At 46.0% G+C, this 13,824-nt stretch overlaps 6 non-coding genes across 6 annotated transcripts; all 6 read right to left on the bottom strand.

Annotated features, from left to right (window-relative positions):
• Nucleotides 1-1,987: 1,987 nt before the first annotated feature.
• On the bottom strand, nucleotides 1,988-2,178 carry LOC130320235 (U2 spliceosomal RNA). Its single transcript, XR_008866171.1, has one exon. It is a non-coding gene; the product is annotated as a U2 spliceosomal RNA (small nuclear RNA).
• Nucleotides 2,179-4,261: 2,083 nt separating this feature from the next.
• Nucleotides 4,262-4,452, bottom strand: LOC130320234 (U2 spliceosomal RNA). The gene has a single exon (XR_008866170.1). It is a non-coding gene; the product is annotated as a U2 spliceosomal RNA (small nuclear RNA).
• A 2,091-nt stretch (nucleotides 4,453-6,543) lies between these two features.
• Nucleotides 6,544-6,734, bottom strand: LOC130320170 (U2 spliceosomal RNA). Its single transcript, XR_008866129.1, has one exon. It is a non-coding gene; the product is annotated as a U2 spliceosomal RNA (small nuclear RNA).
• A 2,090-nt stretch (nucleotides 6,735-8,824) lies between these two features.
• On the bottom strand, nucleotides 8,825-9,015 carry LOC130320233 (U2 spliceosomal RNA). Its single transcript, XR_008866169.1, has one exon. It is a non-coding gene; the product is annotated as a U2 spliceosomal RNA (small nuclear RNA).
• A 2,091-nt stretch (nucleotides 9,016-11,106) lies between these two features.
• LOC130320232 (U2 spliceosomal RNA) lies at nucleotides 11,107-11,297 on the bottom strand. Its single transcript, XR_008866168.1, has one exon. It is a non-coding gene; the product is annotated as a U2 spliceosomal RNA (small nuclear RNA).
• A 2,096-nt stretch (nucleotides 11,298-13,393) lies between these two features.
• Nucleotides 13,394-13,584, bottom strand: LOC130320231 (U2 spliceosomal RNA). Its single transcript, XR_008866167.1, has one exon. It is a non-coding gene; the product is annotated as a U2 spliceosomal RNA (small nuclear RNA).
• Nucleotides 13,585-13,824: the final 240 nt, after the last annotated feature.

Genomic DNA, 13,824 nt, shown 5'->3' with positions numbered 1-13,824 from the left:
CACTCTGGGCTGGGGGGCAGTCAACCACCAGTACACACAGCAGAACCTAAACCCATACCATTATTGCTAAGCAGCAAGACAGGGGCCCATTGCACTCCCACGGGGCCTTTTTAAATGCAATCCATAACCCGGATTTGCCAGGAACCCTTCTTACTCCTCCTACTTGCATGTGACACTGGGCTTAGGATCTGCATAGGAAACACACACACAAGCACACACCTACCTTTGTTGCCTGCAGATGCCTCCTTGGCTGTCCCCAAACGGTATCAAACCAACACCCACGGGAAGCTGTAAGCATAGAGGACATGCCTGCACCCCATTGGACTTACCTGTGTGGGTTAAACCCGGGTTATTTGACAACCTATGGCGGTGATGGTTCTGCTCAGGCAGAGCAGTGCTGATGCTCCTCATAAAGCTGTCGCTGCTGTGAAGGTTCTAGGTGACATCACAAATCCCTATGGTTACATACACAACAAAGCTGGGTTGTTGTTGTTTACACTCTGCAAGGCCTGTGGAAGTGAGTGACATCATAGCACTGTAGTTCTGAGGGTTCTAGATGGATGCAACAATCTCCTGTTGCTTCTATGAAGGCCATAATAGACGACATCACCAAACAGCTCCATAGTCACATACACAGCAAAGGAGAGATGTTGTTTACACCTAGTGATGTCAGTGGTATTGAGTGACATCACAGCACAGTGCTAAGGCTCCTGGGCCTGGACACAGCAGCGGCTGCAATATCTCAACGGAGAATACGTTTCTATATATGTGTGTGTGTGCGCGTATATATATATATATATATATATATATATATATTTCTCCGCCGAAATCACTTTTAACCCCATTTCCACCTTTTTTTCCCTTCTCTTCCTCTTACTTTTTTTTCACGTTTTTTTACGTTTTTCTCCTTTTCGCCTCTTTTCTGGGCGTATTATTCTTCTTTTTCTTCTTTTTTTTCGTCTAATGCATACCCCATCAGTGCAGCAATGCTTATTCAATACCGCCAGCAGATGGAGACACTGGGGGATAATTTTCTAAGGATTTATACTGATTTTTCCTGTCTGAATTTGTCGCACAGAAAGTTGCAGGCCAAATATGTGTGACATTTCTGCGACTTTAGCTTCTAGAGCATTTTTACAACATTATACATAGGTGCTGAATACATAAAAAGCGACTGTTCAGCGACAGACAAGTCGCATCGGCTGAAAGTAGGCCAGAATGTCAGTCCATGTTGGAGCAGGTTTAGATACAGTCTAAAGTATAGATCTCAAAGTCTGTGCACAGAATTTAGCAAGGGCCTCGCACCTTCTGATGCATCAGGTAGGTGCACAATAGCATAGCCTAACCCTCTGTACTTTGGTCTATATTGATGCGGGACATAGACAGCCAGCTGATGACCAATCCATTAGTGCAATGGATGGCTGGAAGCATTTGTCTTTGCCTTTGCAATACCACAGAAGCAATGCATGGTCAATGTACAGCAATGACACACCTGTGTGAACAGCCAGGAGACCCCCCCCCCCCATGTTATGTTACATAGTTACATAGTTAGTACGGTCGAAAAAAGACATATGTCCATCAAGTTCAACCAGGGAATTAAGGGGTAGGGGTGTGGCGCGATATTGGGGAAGGGATGAGATTTTATATTTCTTCATAAGCATTAATCTTATTTTGTCAATTAGGAACATTCAGCACCCACCCGCTATCAAGGCAGCTGCCTATCATGTCATGCCCTACCTGCACAGGTGTGCTGGCTACTCAAATGATCCAATTAAGGAGGCCATTTAGTCAGCAGCAGCAGAAGTCCTGTGCCTGGACGCTCCAACAGCGGCCAGACACAAGCAGAAGCAGAAGCAGCAGAAGCAGCAGCAGCACCATCTTTTGTTTTTTGGCTGCAGCAGCAGCAAGGCCCACAGGGCTGGCTAGCTGGCTAGCCAGCAAGCAGGTAGCAATGAAAGTAGGAATCTTTCTTTTTAACCCTGTAAGGGGGTGGTGCACTGTACCCGAAGATACTGCCATATCGGGTCAATGCATAGGGCGACGGAAGCAAGCTTCGAAATCGGCCCCCGTTCTCAAAAATCCATTTAATATATGGTCCCCAGATAGGGGACGTATCAGATATTAAACTGATAAGAACAGATACTACACTTGATCTTAGCCAAAAGGCCGAGAAGCGATAACCGTGAAAGGGGCGGGCCCAACAAGGTGCCCTTCATGGGCACTATCACTGCTTGCTGTCAGGGAGGCTGCCAGACAATTTTCCATGCACACTCTGGGCTGGGGGGCAGTCAACCACCAGTACACACAGCAGAACCTAAACCCATACCATTATTGCTAAGCAGCAAGACAGGGGCCCATTGCACTCCCACGGGGCCTTTTTAAATGCAATCCATAACCCGGATTTGCCAGAAACCCTTCTTACTCCTCCTACTTGCATGTGACACTGGGCTTAGGATCTGCATAGGAAACACACACACAAGCACACACCTACCTTTGTTGCCTGCAGATGCCTCCTTGGCTGTCCCCAAACGGTATCAAACCAACACCCACGGGAAGCTGTAAGCATAGAGGACATGCCTGCACCCCATTGGACTTACCTGTGTGGGTTAAACCCGGGTTATTTGACAACCTATGGCGGTGATGGTTCTGCTCAGGCAGAGCAGTGCTGATGCTCCTCATAAAGCTGTCGCTGCTGTGAAGGTTCTAGGTGACATCACAAATCCCTATGGTTACATACACAACAAAGCTGGGTTGTTGTTGTTTACACTCTGCAAGGCCTGTGGAAGTGAGTGACATCATAGCACTGTAGTTCTGAGGGTTCTAGATGGATGCAACAATCTCCTGTTGCTTCTATGAAGGCCATAATAGACGACATCACCAAACAGCTCCATAGTCACATACACAGCAAAGGAGAGATGTTGTTTACACCTAGTGATGTCAGTGGTATTGAGTGACATCACAGCACAGTGCTAAGGCTCCTGGGCCTGGACACAGCAGCGGCTGCAATATCTCAACGGAGAATACGTTTATATATATGTGTGTGTGTGCGCGTATATATATATATATATATATATATATATATATATATATATATATTTCTCCGCCGAAATCACTTTTAAACCCATTTCCACCTTTTTTTCCCTTCTCTTCCTCTTACTTTTTTTTCACGTTTTTTTACGTTTTTCTCCTTTTCGCCTCTTTTCTGGGCGTATTATTCTTCTTTTTCTTCTTTTTTTTCGTCTAATGCATACCCCATCAGTGCAGCAATGCTTATTCAATACCGCCAGCAGATGGAGACACTGGGGGATAATTTTCTAAGGATTTATACTGATTTTTCCTGTCTGAATTTGTCGCACAGAAAGTTGCAGGCCAAATATGTGTGACATTTCTGTGACTTTAGCTTCTAGAGCATTTTTACAACATTATACATAGGTGCTGAATACATAAAAAGCGACTGTTCAGCGACAGACAAGTCGCATCGGCTGAAAGTAGGCCAGAATGTCAGTCCATGTTGGAGCAGGTTTAGATACAGTCTAAAGTATAGATTTCAAAGTCTGTGCACAGAATTTAGCAAGGGCCTCGCACCTTCTGATGCATCAGGTAGGTGCACAATAGCATAGCCTAACCCTCTGTACTTTGGTCTATATTGATGCGGGACATAGACAGCCAGCTGATGACCAATCCATTAGTGCAATGGATGGCTGGAAGCATTTGTCTTTGCCTTTGCAATACCACAGAAGCAATGCATGGTCAATGTACAGCAATGACACACCTGTGTGAACAGCCAGGAGACCCCCCCCCCCCATGTTATGTTACATAGTTACATAGTTAGTACGGTCGAAAAAAGACATATGTCCATCAAGTTCAACCAGGGAATTAAGGGGTAGGGGTGTGGCGCGATATTGGGGAAGGGATGAGATTTTATATTTCTTCATAAGCATTAATCTTATTTTGTCAATTAGGAACATTCAGCACCCACCCGCTATCAAGGCAGCTGCCTATCATGTCATGCCCTACCTGCACAGGTGTGCTGGCTACTCAAATGATCCAATTAAGGAGGCCATTTAGTCAGCAGCAGCAGAAGTCCTGTGCCTGGACGCTCCAACAGCGGCCAGACACAAGCAGAAGCAGCAGAAGCAGCAGCAGCACCACCTTTTGTCTTTTGGCTGCAGCAGCAGCAAGGCCCACAGGGCTGGCTAGCTGGCTAGCCAGCAAGCAGGTAGCAATGAAAGTAGGAATCTTTCTTTTTAACCCTGTAAGGGGGTGGTGCACTGTACCCGAAGATACTGCCATATCGGGTCAATGCATAGGGCGACGGAAGCAAGCTTCGAAATCGGCCCCCGTTCTCAAAAATCCATTTAATATATGGTCCCCAGATAGGGGACGTATCAGATATTAAACTGATAAGAACAGATACTACACTTGATCTTAGCCAAAAGGCCGAGAAGCGATAACCGTGAAAGGGGCGGGCCCAACAAGGTGCCCTTCATGGGCACTATCACTGCTTGCTGTCAGGGAGGCTGCCAGACAATTTTCCATGCACACTCTGGGCTGGGGGGCAGTCAACCACCAGTACACACAGCAGAACCTAAACCCATACCATTATTGCTAAGCAGCAAGACAGGGGCCCATTGCACTCCCACGGGGCCTTTTTAAATGCAATCCATAACCCGGATTTGCCAGAAACCCTTCTTACTCCTCCTACTTGCATGTGACACTGGGCTTAGGATCTGCATAGGAAACACACACACAAGCACACACCTACCTTTGTTGCCTGCAGATGCCTCCTTGGCTGTCCCCAAACGGTATCAAACCAACACCCACGGGAAGCTGTAAGCATAGAGGACATGCCTGCACCCCATTGGACTTACCTGTGTGGGTTAAACCCGGGTTATTTGACAACCTATGGCGGTGATGGTTCTGCTCAGGCAGAGCAGTGCTGATGCTCCTCATAAAGCTGTCGCTGCTGTGAAGGTTCTAGGTGACATCACAAATCCCTATGGTTACATACACAACAAAGCTGGGTTGTTGTTGTTTACACTCTGCAAGGCCTGTGGAAGTGAGTGACATCATAGCACTGTAGTTCTGAGGGTTCTAGATGGATGCAACAATCTCCTGTTGCTTCTATGAAGGCCATAATAGACGACATCACCAAACAGCTCCATAGTCACATACACAGCAAAGGAGAGATGTTGTTTACACCTAGTGATGTCAGTGGTATTGAGTGACATCACAGCACAGTGCTAAGGCTCCTGGGCCTGGACACAGCAGCGGCTGCAATATCTCAACGGAGAATACGTTTATATATATGTGTGTGTGTGCGCGTATATATATATATATATATATATATATATATATATATATATATATATATATATTTCTCCGCCGAAATCACTTTTAAACCCATTTCCACCTTTTTTTCCCTTCTCTTCCTCTTACTTTTTTTTCACGTTTTTTTACGTTTTTCTCCTTTTCGCCTCTTTTCTGGGCGTATTATTCTTCTTTTTCTTCTTTTTTTTCGTCTAATGCATACCCCATCAGTGCAGCAATGCTTATTCAATACCGCCAGCAGATGGAGACACTGGGGGATAATTTTCTAAGGATTTATACTGATTTTTCCTGTCTGAATTTGTCGCACAGAAAGTTGCAGGCCAAATATGTGTGACATTTCTGCGACTTTAGCTTCTAGAGCATTTTTACAACATTATACATAGGTGCTGAATACATAAAAAGCGACTGTTCAGCGACAGACAAGTCGCATCGGCTGAAAGTAGGCCAGAATGTCAGTCCATGTTGGAGCAGGTTTAGATACAGTCTAAAGTATAGATCTCAAAGTCTGTGCACAGAATTTAGCAAGGGCCTCGCACCTTCTGATGCATCAGGTAGGTGCACAATAGCATAGCCTAACCCTCTGTACTTTGGTCTATATTGATGCGGGACATAGACAGCCAGCTGATGACCAATCCATTAGTGCAATGGATGGCTGGAAGCATTTGTCTTTGCCTTTGCAATACCACAGAAGCAATGCATGGTCAATGTACAGCAATGACACACCTGTGTGAACAGCCAGGAGACCCCCCCCCCCCCCCATGTTATGTTACATAGTTACATAGTTAGTACGGTCGAAAAAAGACATATGTCCATCAAGTTCAACCAGGGAATTAAGGGGTAGGGGTGTGGCGCGATATTGGGGAAGGGATGAGATTTTATATTTCTTCATAAGCATTAATCTTATTTTGTCAATTAGGAACATTCAGCACCCACCCGCTATCAAGGCAGCTGCCTATCATGTCATGCCCTACCTGCACAGGTGTGCTGGCTACTCAAATGATCCAATTAAGGAGGCCATTTAGTCAGCAGCAGCAGAAGTCCTGTGCCTGGACGCTCCAACAGCGGCCAGACACAAGCAGAAGCAGAAGCAGCAGAAGCACCACCTTTTGTTTTTTGGCTGCAGCAGCAGCAAGGCCCACAGGGCTGGCTAGCTGGCTAGCCAGCAAGCAGGTAGCAATGAAAGTAGGAATCTTTCTTTTTAACCCTGTAAGGGGGTGGTGCACTGTACCCGAAGATACTGCCATATCGGGTCAATGCATAGGGCGACGGAAGCAAGCTTCGAAATCGGCCCCCGTTCTCAAAAATCCATTTAATATATGGTCCCCAGATAGGGGACGTATCAGATATTAAACTGATAAGAACAGATACTACACTTGATCTTAGCCAAAAGACCGAGAAGCGATAACCGTGAAAGGGGCGGGCCCAACAAGGTGCCCTTCATGGGCACTATCACTGCTTGCTGTCAGGGAGGCTGCCAGACAATTTTCCATGCACACTCTGGGCTGGGGGGCAGTCAACCACCAGTACACACAGCAGAACCTAAACCCATACCATTATTGCTAAGCAGCAAGACAGGGGCCCATTGCACTCCCACGGGGCCTTTTTAAATGCAATCCATAACCCGGATTTGCCAGGAACCCTTCTTACTCCTCCTACTTGCATGTGACACTGGGCTTAGGATCTGCATAGGAAACACACACACAAGCACACACCTACCTTTGTTGCCTGCAGATGCCTCCTTGGCTGTCCCCAAACGGTATCAAACCAACACCCACGGGAAGCTGTAAGCATAGAGGACATGCCTGCACCCCATTGGACTTACCTGTGTGGGTTAAACCCGGGTTATTTGACAACCTATGGCGGTGATGGTTCTGCTCAGGCAGAGCAGTGCTGATGCTCCTCATAAAGCTGTCGCTGCTGTGAAGGTTCTAGGTGACATCACAAATCCCTATGGTTACATACACAACAAAGCTGGGTTGTTGTTGTTTACACTCTGCAAGGCCTGTGGAAGTGAGTGACATCATAGCACTGTAGTTCTGAGGGTTCTAGATGGATGCAACAATCTCCTGTTGCTTCTATGAAGGCCATAATAGACGACATCACCAAACAGCTCCATAGTCACATACACAGCAAAGGAGAGATGTTGTTTACACCTAGTGATGTCAGTGGTATTGAGTGACATCACAGCACAGTGCTAAGGCTCCTGGGCCTGGACACAGCAGCGGCTGCAATATCTCAACGGAGAATACGTTTATATATATGTGTGTGTGTGCGCGTATATATATATATATATATATATATATATATATATATATATATATTTCTCCGCCGAAATCACTTTTAAACCCATTTCCACCTTTTTTTCCCTTCTCTTCCTCTTACTTTTTTTTCAAGTTTTTTTACGTTTTTCTCCATTTCGCCTCTTTTCTGGGCGTATTATTCTTCTTTTTCTTCTTTTTTTTCGTCTAATGCATACCCCATCAGTGCAGCAATGCTTATTCAATACCGCCAGCAGATGGAGACACTGGGGGATAATTTTCTAAGGATTTATACTGATTTTTCCTGTCTGAATTTGTCGCACAGAAAGTTGCAGGCCAAATATGTGTGACATTTCTGCGACTTTAGCTTCTAGAGCATTTTTACAACATTATACATAGGTGCTGAATACATAAAAAGCGACTGTTCAGCGACAGACAAGTCGCATCGGCTGAAAGTAGGCCAGAATGTCAGTCCATGTTGGAGCAGGTTTAGATACAGTCTAAAGTAAAGATCTCAAAGTCTGTGCACAGAATTTAGCAAGGGCCTCGCACCTTCTGATGCATCAGGTAGGTGCACAATAGCATAGCCTAACCCTCTGTACTTTGGTCTATATTGATGCGGGACATAGACAGCCAGCTGATGACCAATCCATTAGTGCAATGGATGGCTGGAAGCATTTGTCTTTGCCTTTGCAATACCACAGAAGCAATGCATGGTCAATGTACAGCAATGACACACCTGTGTGAACAGCCAGGAGACCCCCCCCCCCCCATGTTATGTTACATAGTTACATAGTTAGTACGGTCGAAAAAAGACATATGTCCATCAAGTTCAACCAGGGAATTAAGGGGTAGGGGTGTGGCGCGATATTGGGGAAGGGATGAGATTTTATATTTCTTCATAAGCATTAATCTTATTTTGTCAATTAGGAACATTCAGCACCCACCCGCTATCAAGGCAGCTGCCTATCATGTCATGCCCTACCTGCACAGGTGTGCTGGCTACTCAAATGATCCAATTAAGGAGGCCATTTAGTCAGCAGCAGCAGAAGTCCTGTGCCTGGACGCTCCAACAGCGGCCAGACACAAGCAGAAGCAGCAGAAGCAGAAGCAGCAGCAGCACCACCTTTTGTTTTTTGGCTGCAGCAGCAGCAAGGCCCACAGGGCTGGCTAGCTGGCTAGCCAGCAAGCAGGTAGCAATGAAAGTAGGAATCTTTCTTTTTAACCCTGTAAGGGGGTGGTGCACTGTACCCGAAGATACTGCCATATCGGGTCAATGCATAGGGCGACGGAAGCAAGCTTCGAAATCGGCCCCCGTTCTCAAAAATCCATTTAATATATGGTCCCCAGATAGGGGACGTATCAGATATTAAACTGATAAGAACAGATACTACACTTGATCTTAGCCAAAAGGCCGAGAAGCGATAACCGTGAAAGGGGCGGGCCCAACAAGGTGCCCTTCATGGGCACTATCACTGCTTGCTGTCAGGGAGGCTGCCAGACAATTTTCCATGCACACTCTGGGCTGGGGGGCAGTCAACCACCAGTACACACAGCAGAACCTAAACCCATACCATTATTGCTAAGCAGCAAGACAGGGGCCCATTGCACTCCCACGGGGCCTTTTTAAATGCAATCCATAACCCGGATTTGCCAGGAACCCTTCTTACTCCTCCTACTTGCATGTGACACTGGGCTTAGGATCTGCATAGGAAACACACACACAAGCACACACCTACCTTTGTTGCCTGCAGATGCCTCCTTGGCTGTCCCCAAACGGTATCAAACCAACACCCACGGGAAGCTGTAAGCATAGAGGACATGCCTGCACCCCATTGGACTTACCTGTGTGGGTTAAACCCGGGTTATTTGACAACCTATGGCGGTGATGGTTCTGCTCAGGCAGAGCAGTGCTGATGCTCCTCATAAAGCTGTCGCTGCTGTGAAGGTTCTAGGTGACATCACAAATCCCTATGGTTACATACACAACAAAGCTGGGTTGTTGTTGTTTACACTCTGCAAGGCCTGTGGAAGTGAGTGACATCATAGCACTGTAGTTCTGAGGGTTCTAGATGGATGCAACAATCTCCTGTTGCTTCTATGAAGGCCATAATAGACGACATCACCAAACAGCTCCATAGTCACATACACAGCAAAGGAGAGATGTTGTTTACACCTAGTGATGTCAGTGGTATTGAGTGACATCACAGCACAGTGCTAAGGCTCCTGGGCCTGGACACAGCAGCGGCTGCAATATCTCAACGGAGAATACGTTTATATATATGTGTGTGTGTGCGCGTATATATATATATATATATATATATATATATATATATATATATATATTTCTCCGCCGAAATCACTTTTAAACCCATTTCCACCTTTTTTTCCCTTCTCTTCCTCTTACTTTTTTTTCAAGTTTTTTTACGTTTTTCTCCTTTTCGCCTCTTTTCTGGGCGTATTATTCTTCTTTTTCTTCTTTTTTTTCGTCTAATGCATACCCCATCAGTGCAGCAATGCTTATTCAATACCGCCAGCAGATGGAGACACTGGGGGATAATTTTCTAAGGATTTATACTGATTTTTCCTGTCTGAATTTGTCGCACAGAAAGTTGCAGGCCAAATATGTGTGACATTTCTGCGACTTTAGCTTCTAGAGCATTTTTACAACATTATACATAGGTGCTGAATACATAAAAAGCGACTGTTCAGCGACAGACAAGTCGCATCGGCTGAAAGTAGGCCAGAATGTCAGTCCATGTTGGAGCAGGTTTAGATACAGTCTAAAGTATAGATCTCAAAGTCTGTGCACAGAATTTAGCAAGGGCCTCGCACCTTCTGATGCATCAGGTAGGTGCACAATAGCATAGCCTAACCCTCTGTACTTTGGTCTATATTGATGCGGGACATAGACAGCCAGCTGATGACCAATCCATTAGTGCAATGGATGGCTGGAAGCATTTGTCTTTGCCTTTGCAATACCACAGAAGCAATGCATGGTCAATGTACAGCAATGACACACCTGTGTGAACAGCCAGGAGACCCCCCCCCCCCATGTTATGTTACATAGTTACATAGTTAGTACGGTCGAAAAAAGACATATGTCCATCAAGTTCAACCAGGGAATTAAGGGGTAGGGGTGTGGCGCGATATTGGGGAAGGGATGAGATTTTATATTTCTTCATAAGCATTAATCTTATTTTGTCAATTAGGAACATTCAGCACCCACCCGCTATCAAGGCAGCTGCCTATCATGTCATGCCCTACCTGCACAGGTGTGCTGGCTACTCAAATGATCCAATTAAGAAGGCCATTTAGTCAGCAGCAGCAGAAGTCCTGTGCCTGGACGCTCCAACAGCAGCCAGACACAAGCAGAAGCAGCAGAAGCAGAAGCAGCAGCAGCACCACCTTTTGTTTTTTGGCTGCAGCAGCAGCAAGGCCCACAGGGCTGGCTAGCTGGCTAGCCAGCAAGCAGGTAGCAATGAAAGTAGGAATCTTTCTTTTTAACCCTGTAAGGGGGTGGTGCACTGTACCCGAAGATACTGCCATATCGGGTCAATGCATAGGGCGACGGAAGCAAGCTTCGAAATCGGCCCCCGTTCTCAAAAATCCATTTAATATATGGTCCCCAGATAGGGGACGTATCAGATATTAAACTGATAAGAACAGATACTACACTTGATCTTAGCCAAAAGGCCGAGAAGCGATAACCGTGAAAGGGGCGGGCCCAACAAGGTGCCCTTCATGGGCACTATCACTGCTTGCTGTCACGGAGGCTGCCAGACAATTTTCCATGCACACTCTGGGCTGGGGGGCAGTCAACCACCAGTACACACAGCAGAACCTAAACCCATACCATTATTGCTAAGCAGCAAGACAGGGGCCCATTGCACTCCCACGGGGCCTTTTTAAATGCAATCCATAACCCGGATTTGCCAGGAACCCTTCTTACTCCTCCTACTTGCATGTGACACTGGGCTTAGGATCTGCATAGGAAACACACACACAAGCACACACCTACCTTTGTTGCCTGCAGATGCCTCCTTGGCTGTCCCCAAACGGTATCAAACCAACACCCACGGGAAGCTGTAAGCATAGAGGACATGCCTGCACCCCATTGGACTTACCTGTGTGGGTTAAACCCGGGTTATTTGACAACCTATGGCGGTGATGGTTCTGCTCAGGCAGAGCAGTGCTGATGCTCCTCATAAAGCTGTCGCTGCTGTGAAGGTTCTAGGTGACATCACAAATCCCTATGGTTACATACACAACAAAGCTGGGTTGTTGTTGTTTACACTCTGCAAGGCCTGTGGAAGTGAGTGACATCATAGCACTGTAGTTCTGAGGGTTCTAGATGGATGCAACAATCTCCTGTTGCTTCTATGAAGGCCATAATAGACGACATCACCAAACAGCTCCATAGTCACATACACAGCAAAGGAGAGATGTTGTTTACACCTAGTGATGTCAGTGGTATTGAGTGACATCACAGCACAGTGCTAAGGCTCCTGGGCCTGGACACAGCAGCGGCTGCAATATCTCAACGGAGAATACGTTTATATATATGTGTGTGTGTGCGCGTATATATATATATATATATATATATATATATATATATATATATATATATTTCTCCGCCGAAATCACTTTTAAACCCATTTCCACCTTTTTTTCCCTTCTCTTCCTCTTACTTTTTTTTCACGTTTTTTTACGTTTTTCTCCTTTTCGCCTCTTTTCTGGGCGTATTATTCTTCTTTTTCTTCTTTTTTTTCGTCTAATGCATACCCCATCAGTGCAGCAATGCTTATTCAATACCGCCAGCAGATGGAGACACTGGGGGATAATTTTCTAAGGATTTATACTGATTTTTCCTGTCTGAATTTGTCGCACAGAAAGTTGCAGGCCAAATATGTGTGACATTTCTGCGACTTTAGCTTCTAGAGCATTTTTACAACATTATACATAGGTGCTGAATACATAAAAAGCGACTGTTCAGCGACAGACAAGTCGCATCGGCTGAAAGTAGGCCAGAATGTCAGTCCATGTTGGAGCAGGTTTAGATACAGTCTAAAGTATAGATCTCAAAGTCTGTGCACAGAATTTAGCAAGGGCCTCGCACCTTCTGATGCATCAGGTAGGTGCACAATAGCATAGCCTAACCCTCTGTACTTTGGTCTATATTGATGCGGGACATAGACAGCCAGCTGATGACCAATCCATTAGTGCAATGGATGGCTGGAAGCATTTGTCTTTGCCTTTGCAATACCACAGAAGCAATGCATGGTCAATGTACAGCAATGACACACCTGTGTGAACAGCCAGGAGACCCCCCCCCCCCCCCATGTTATGTTACATAGTTACATAGTTAGTACGGTCGAAAAAAGACATATGTCCATCAAGTTCAACCAGGGAATTAAGGGGTAGGGGTGTGGCGCGATATTGGGGAAGGGATGAGATTTTATATTTCTTCATAAGCATTAATCTTATTTTGTCAATTAGGAACATTCAGCACCCACCCGCTATCAAGGCAGCTGCCTATCATGTCATGCCCTACCTGCACAGGTGTGCTGGCTACTCAAATGATCCAATTAAGGAGGCCATTTAGTCAGCAGCAGCAGAAGTCCTGTGCCTGGACGCTCCAACAGCGGCCAGACACAAGCAGAAGCAGAAGCAGCAGAAGCAGCAGCAGCACCACCTTTTGTTTTTTGGCTGCAGCAGCAGCAAGGCCCACAGGGCTGGCTAGCTGGCTAGCCAGCAAGCAGGTAGCAATGAAAGTAGGAATCTTTCTTTTTAACCCTGTAAGGGGGTGGTGCACTGTACCCGAAGATACTGCCATATCGGGTCAATGCATAGGGCGACGGAAGCAAGCTTCGAAATCGGCCCCCGTTCTCAAAAATCCATTTAATATATGGTCCCCAGATAGGGGACGTATCAGATATTAAACTGATAAGAACAGATACTACACTTGATCTTAGCCAAAAGGCCGAGAAGCGATAACCGTGAAAGGGGCGGGCCCAACAAGGTGCCCTTCATGGGCACTATCACTGCTTGCTGTCAGGGAGGCTGCCAGACAATTTTCCATGCACACTCTGGGCTGGGGGGCAGTCAACCACCAGTACACACAGCAGAACCTAAACCCATACCATTATTGCTAAGCAGCAAGACAGGGGCCCATTGCACTCCCACGGGGCCTTTTTAAATGCAATCCATAACCCGGATTTGCCAGGAACCCTTC

The sequence above is a fragment of the Hyla sarda genome, unplaced genomic scaffold, assembly GCF_029499605.1.
Source record: "Hyla sarda isolate aHylSar1 unplaced genomic scaffold, aHylSar1.hap1 scaffold_219, whole genome shotgun sequence".
In the NCBI taxonomy this organism is placed as follows: Eukaryota; Metazoa; Chordata; class Amphibia; order Anura; family Hylidae; genus Hyla; species Hyla sarda.
Note: the sequence above shows the minus strand (reverse complement) of the source record. Positions and strands in the feature narration are given on the sequence as shown.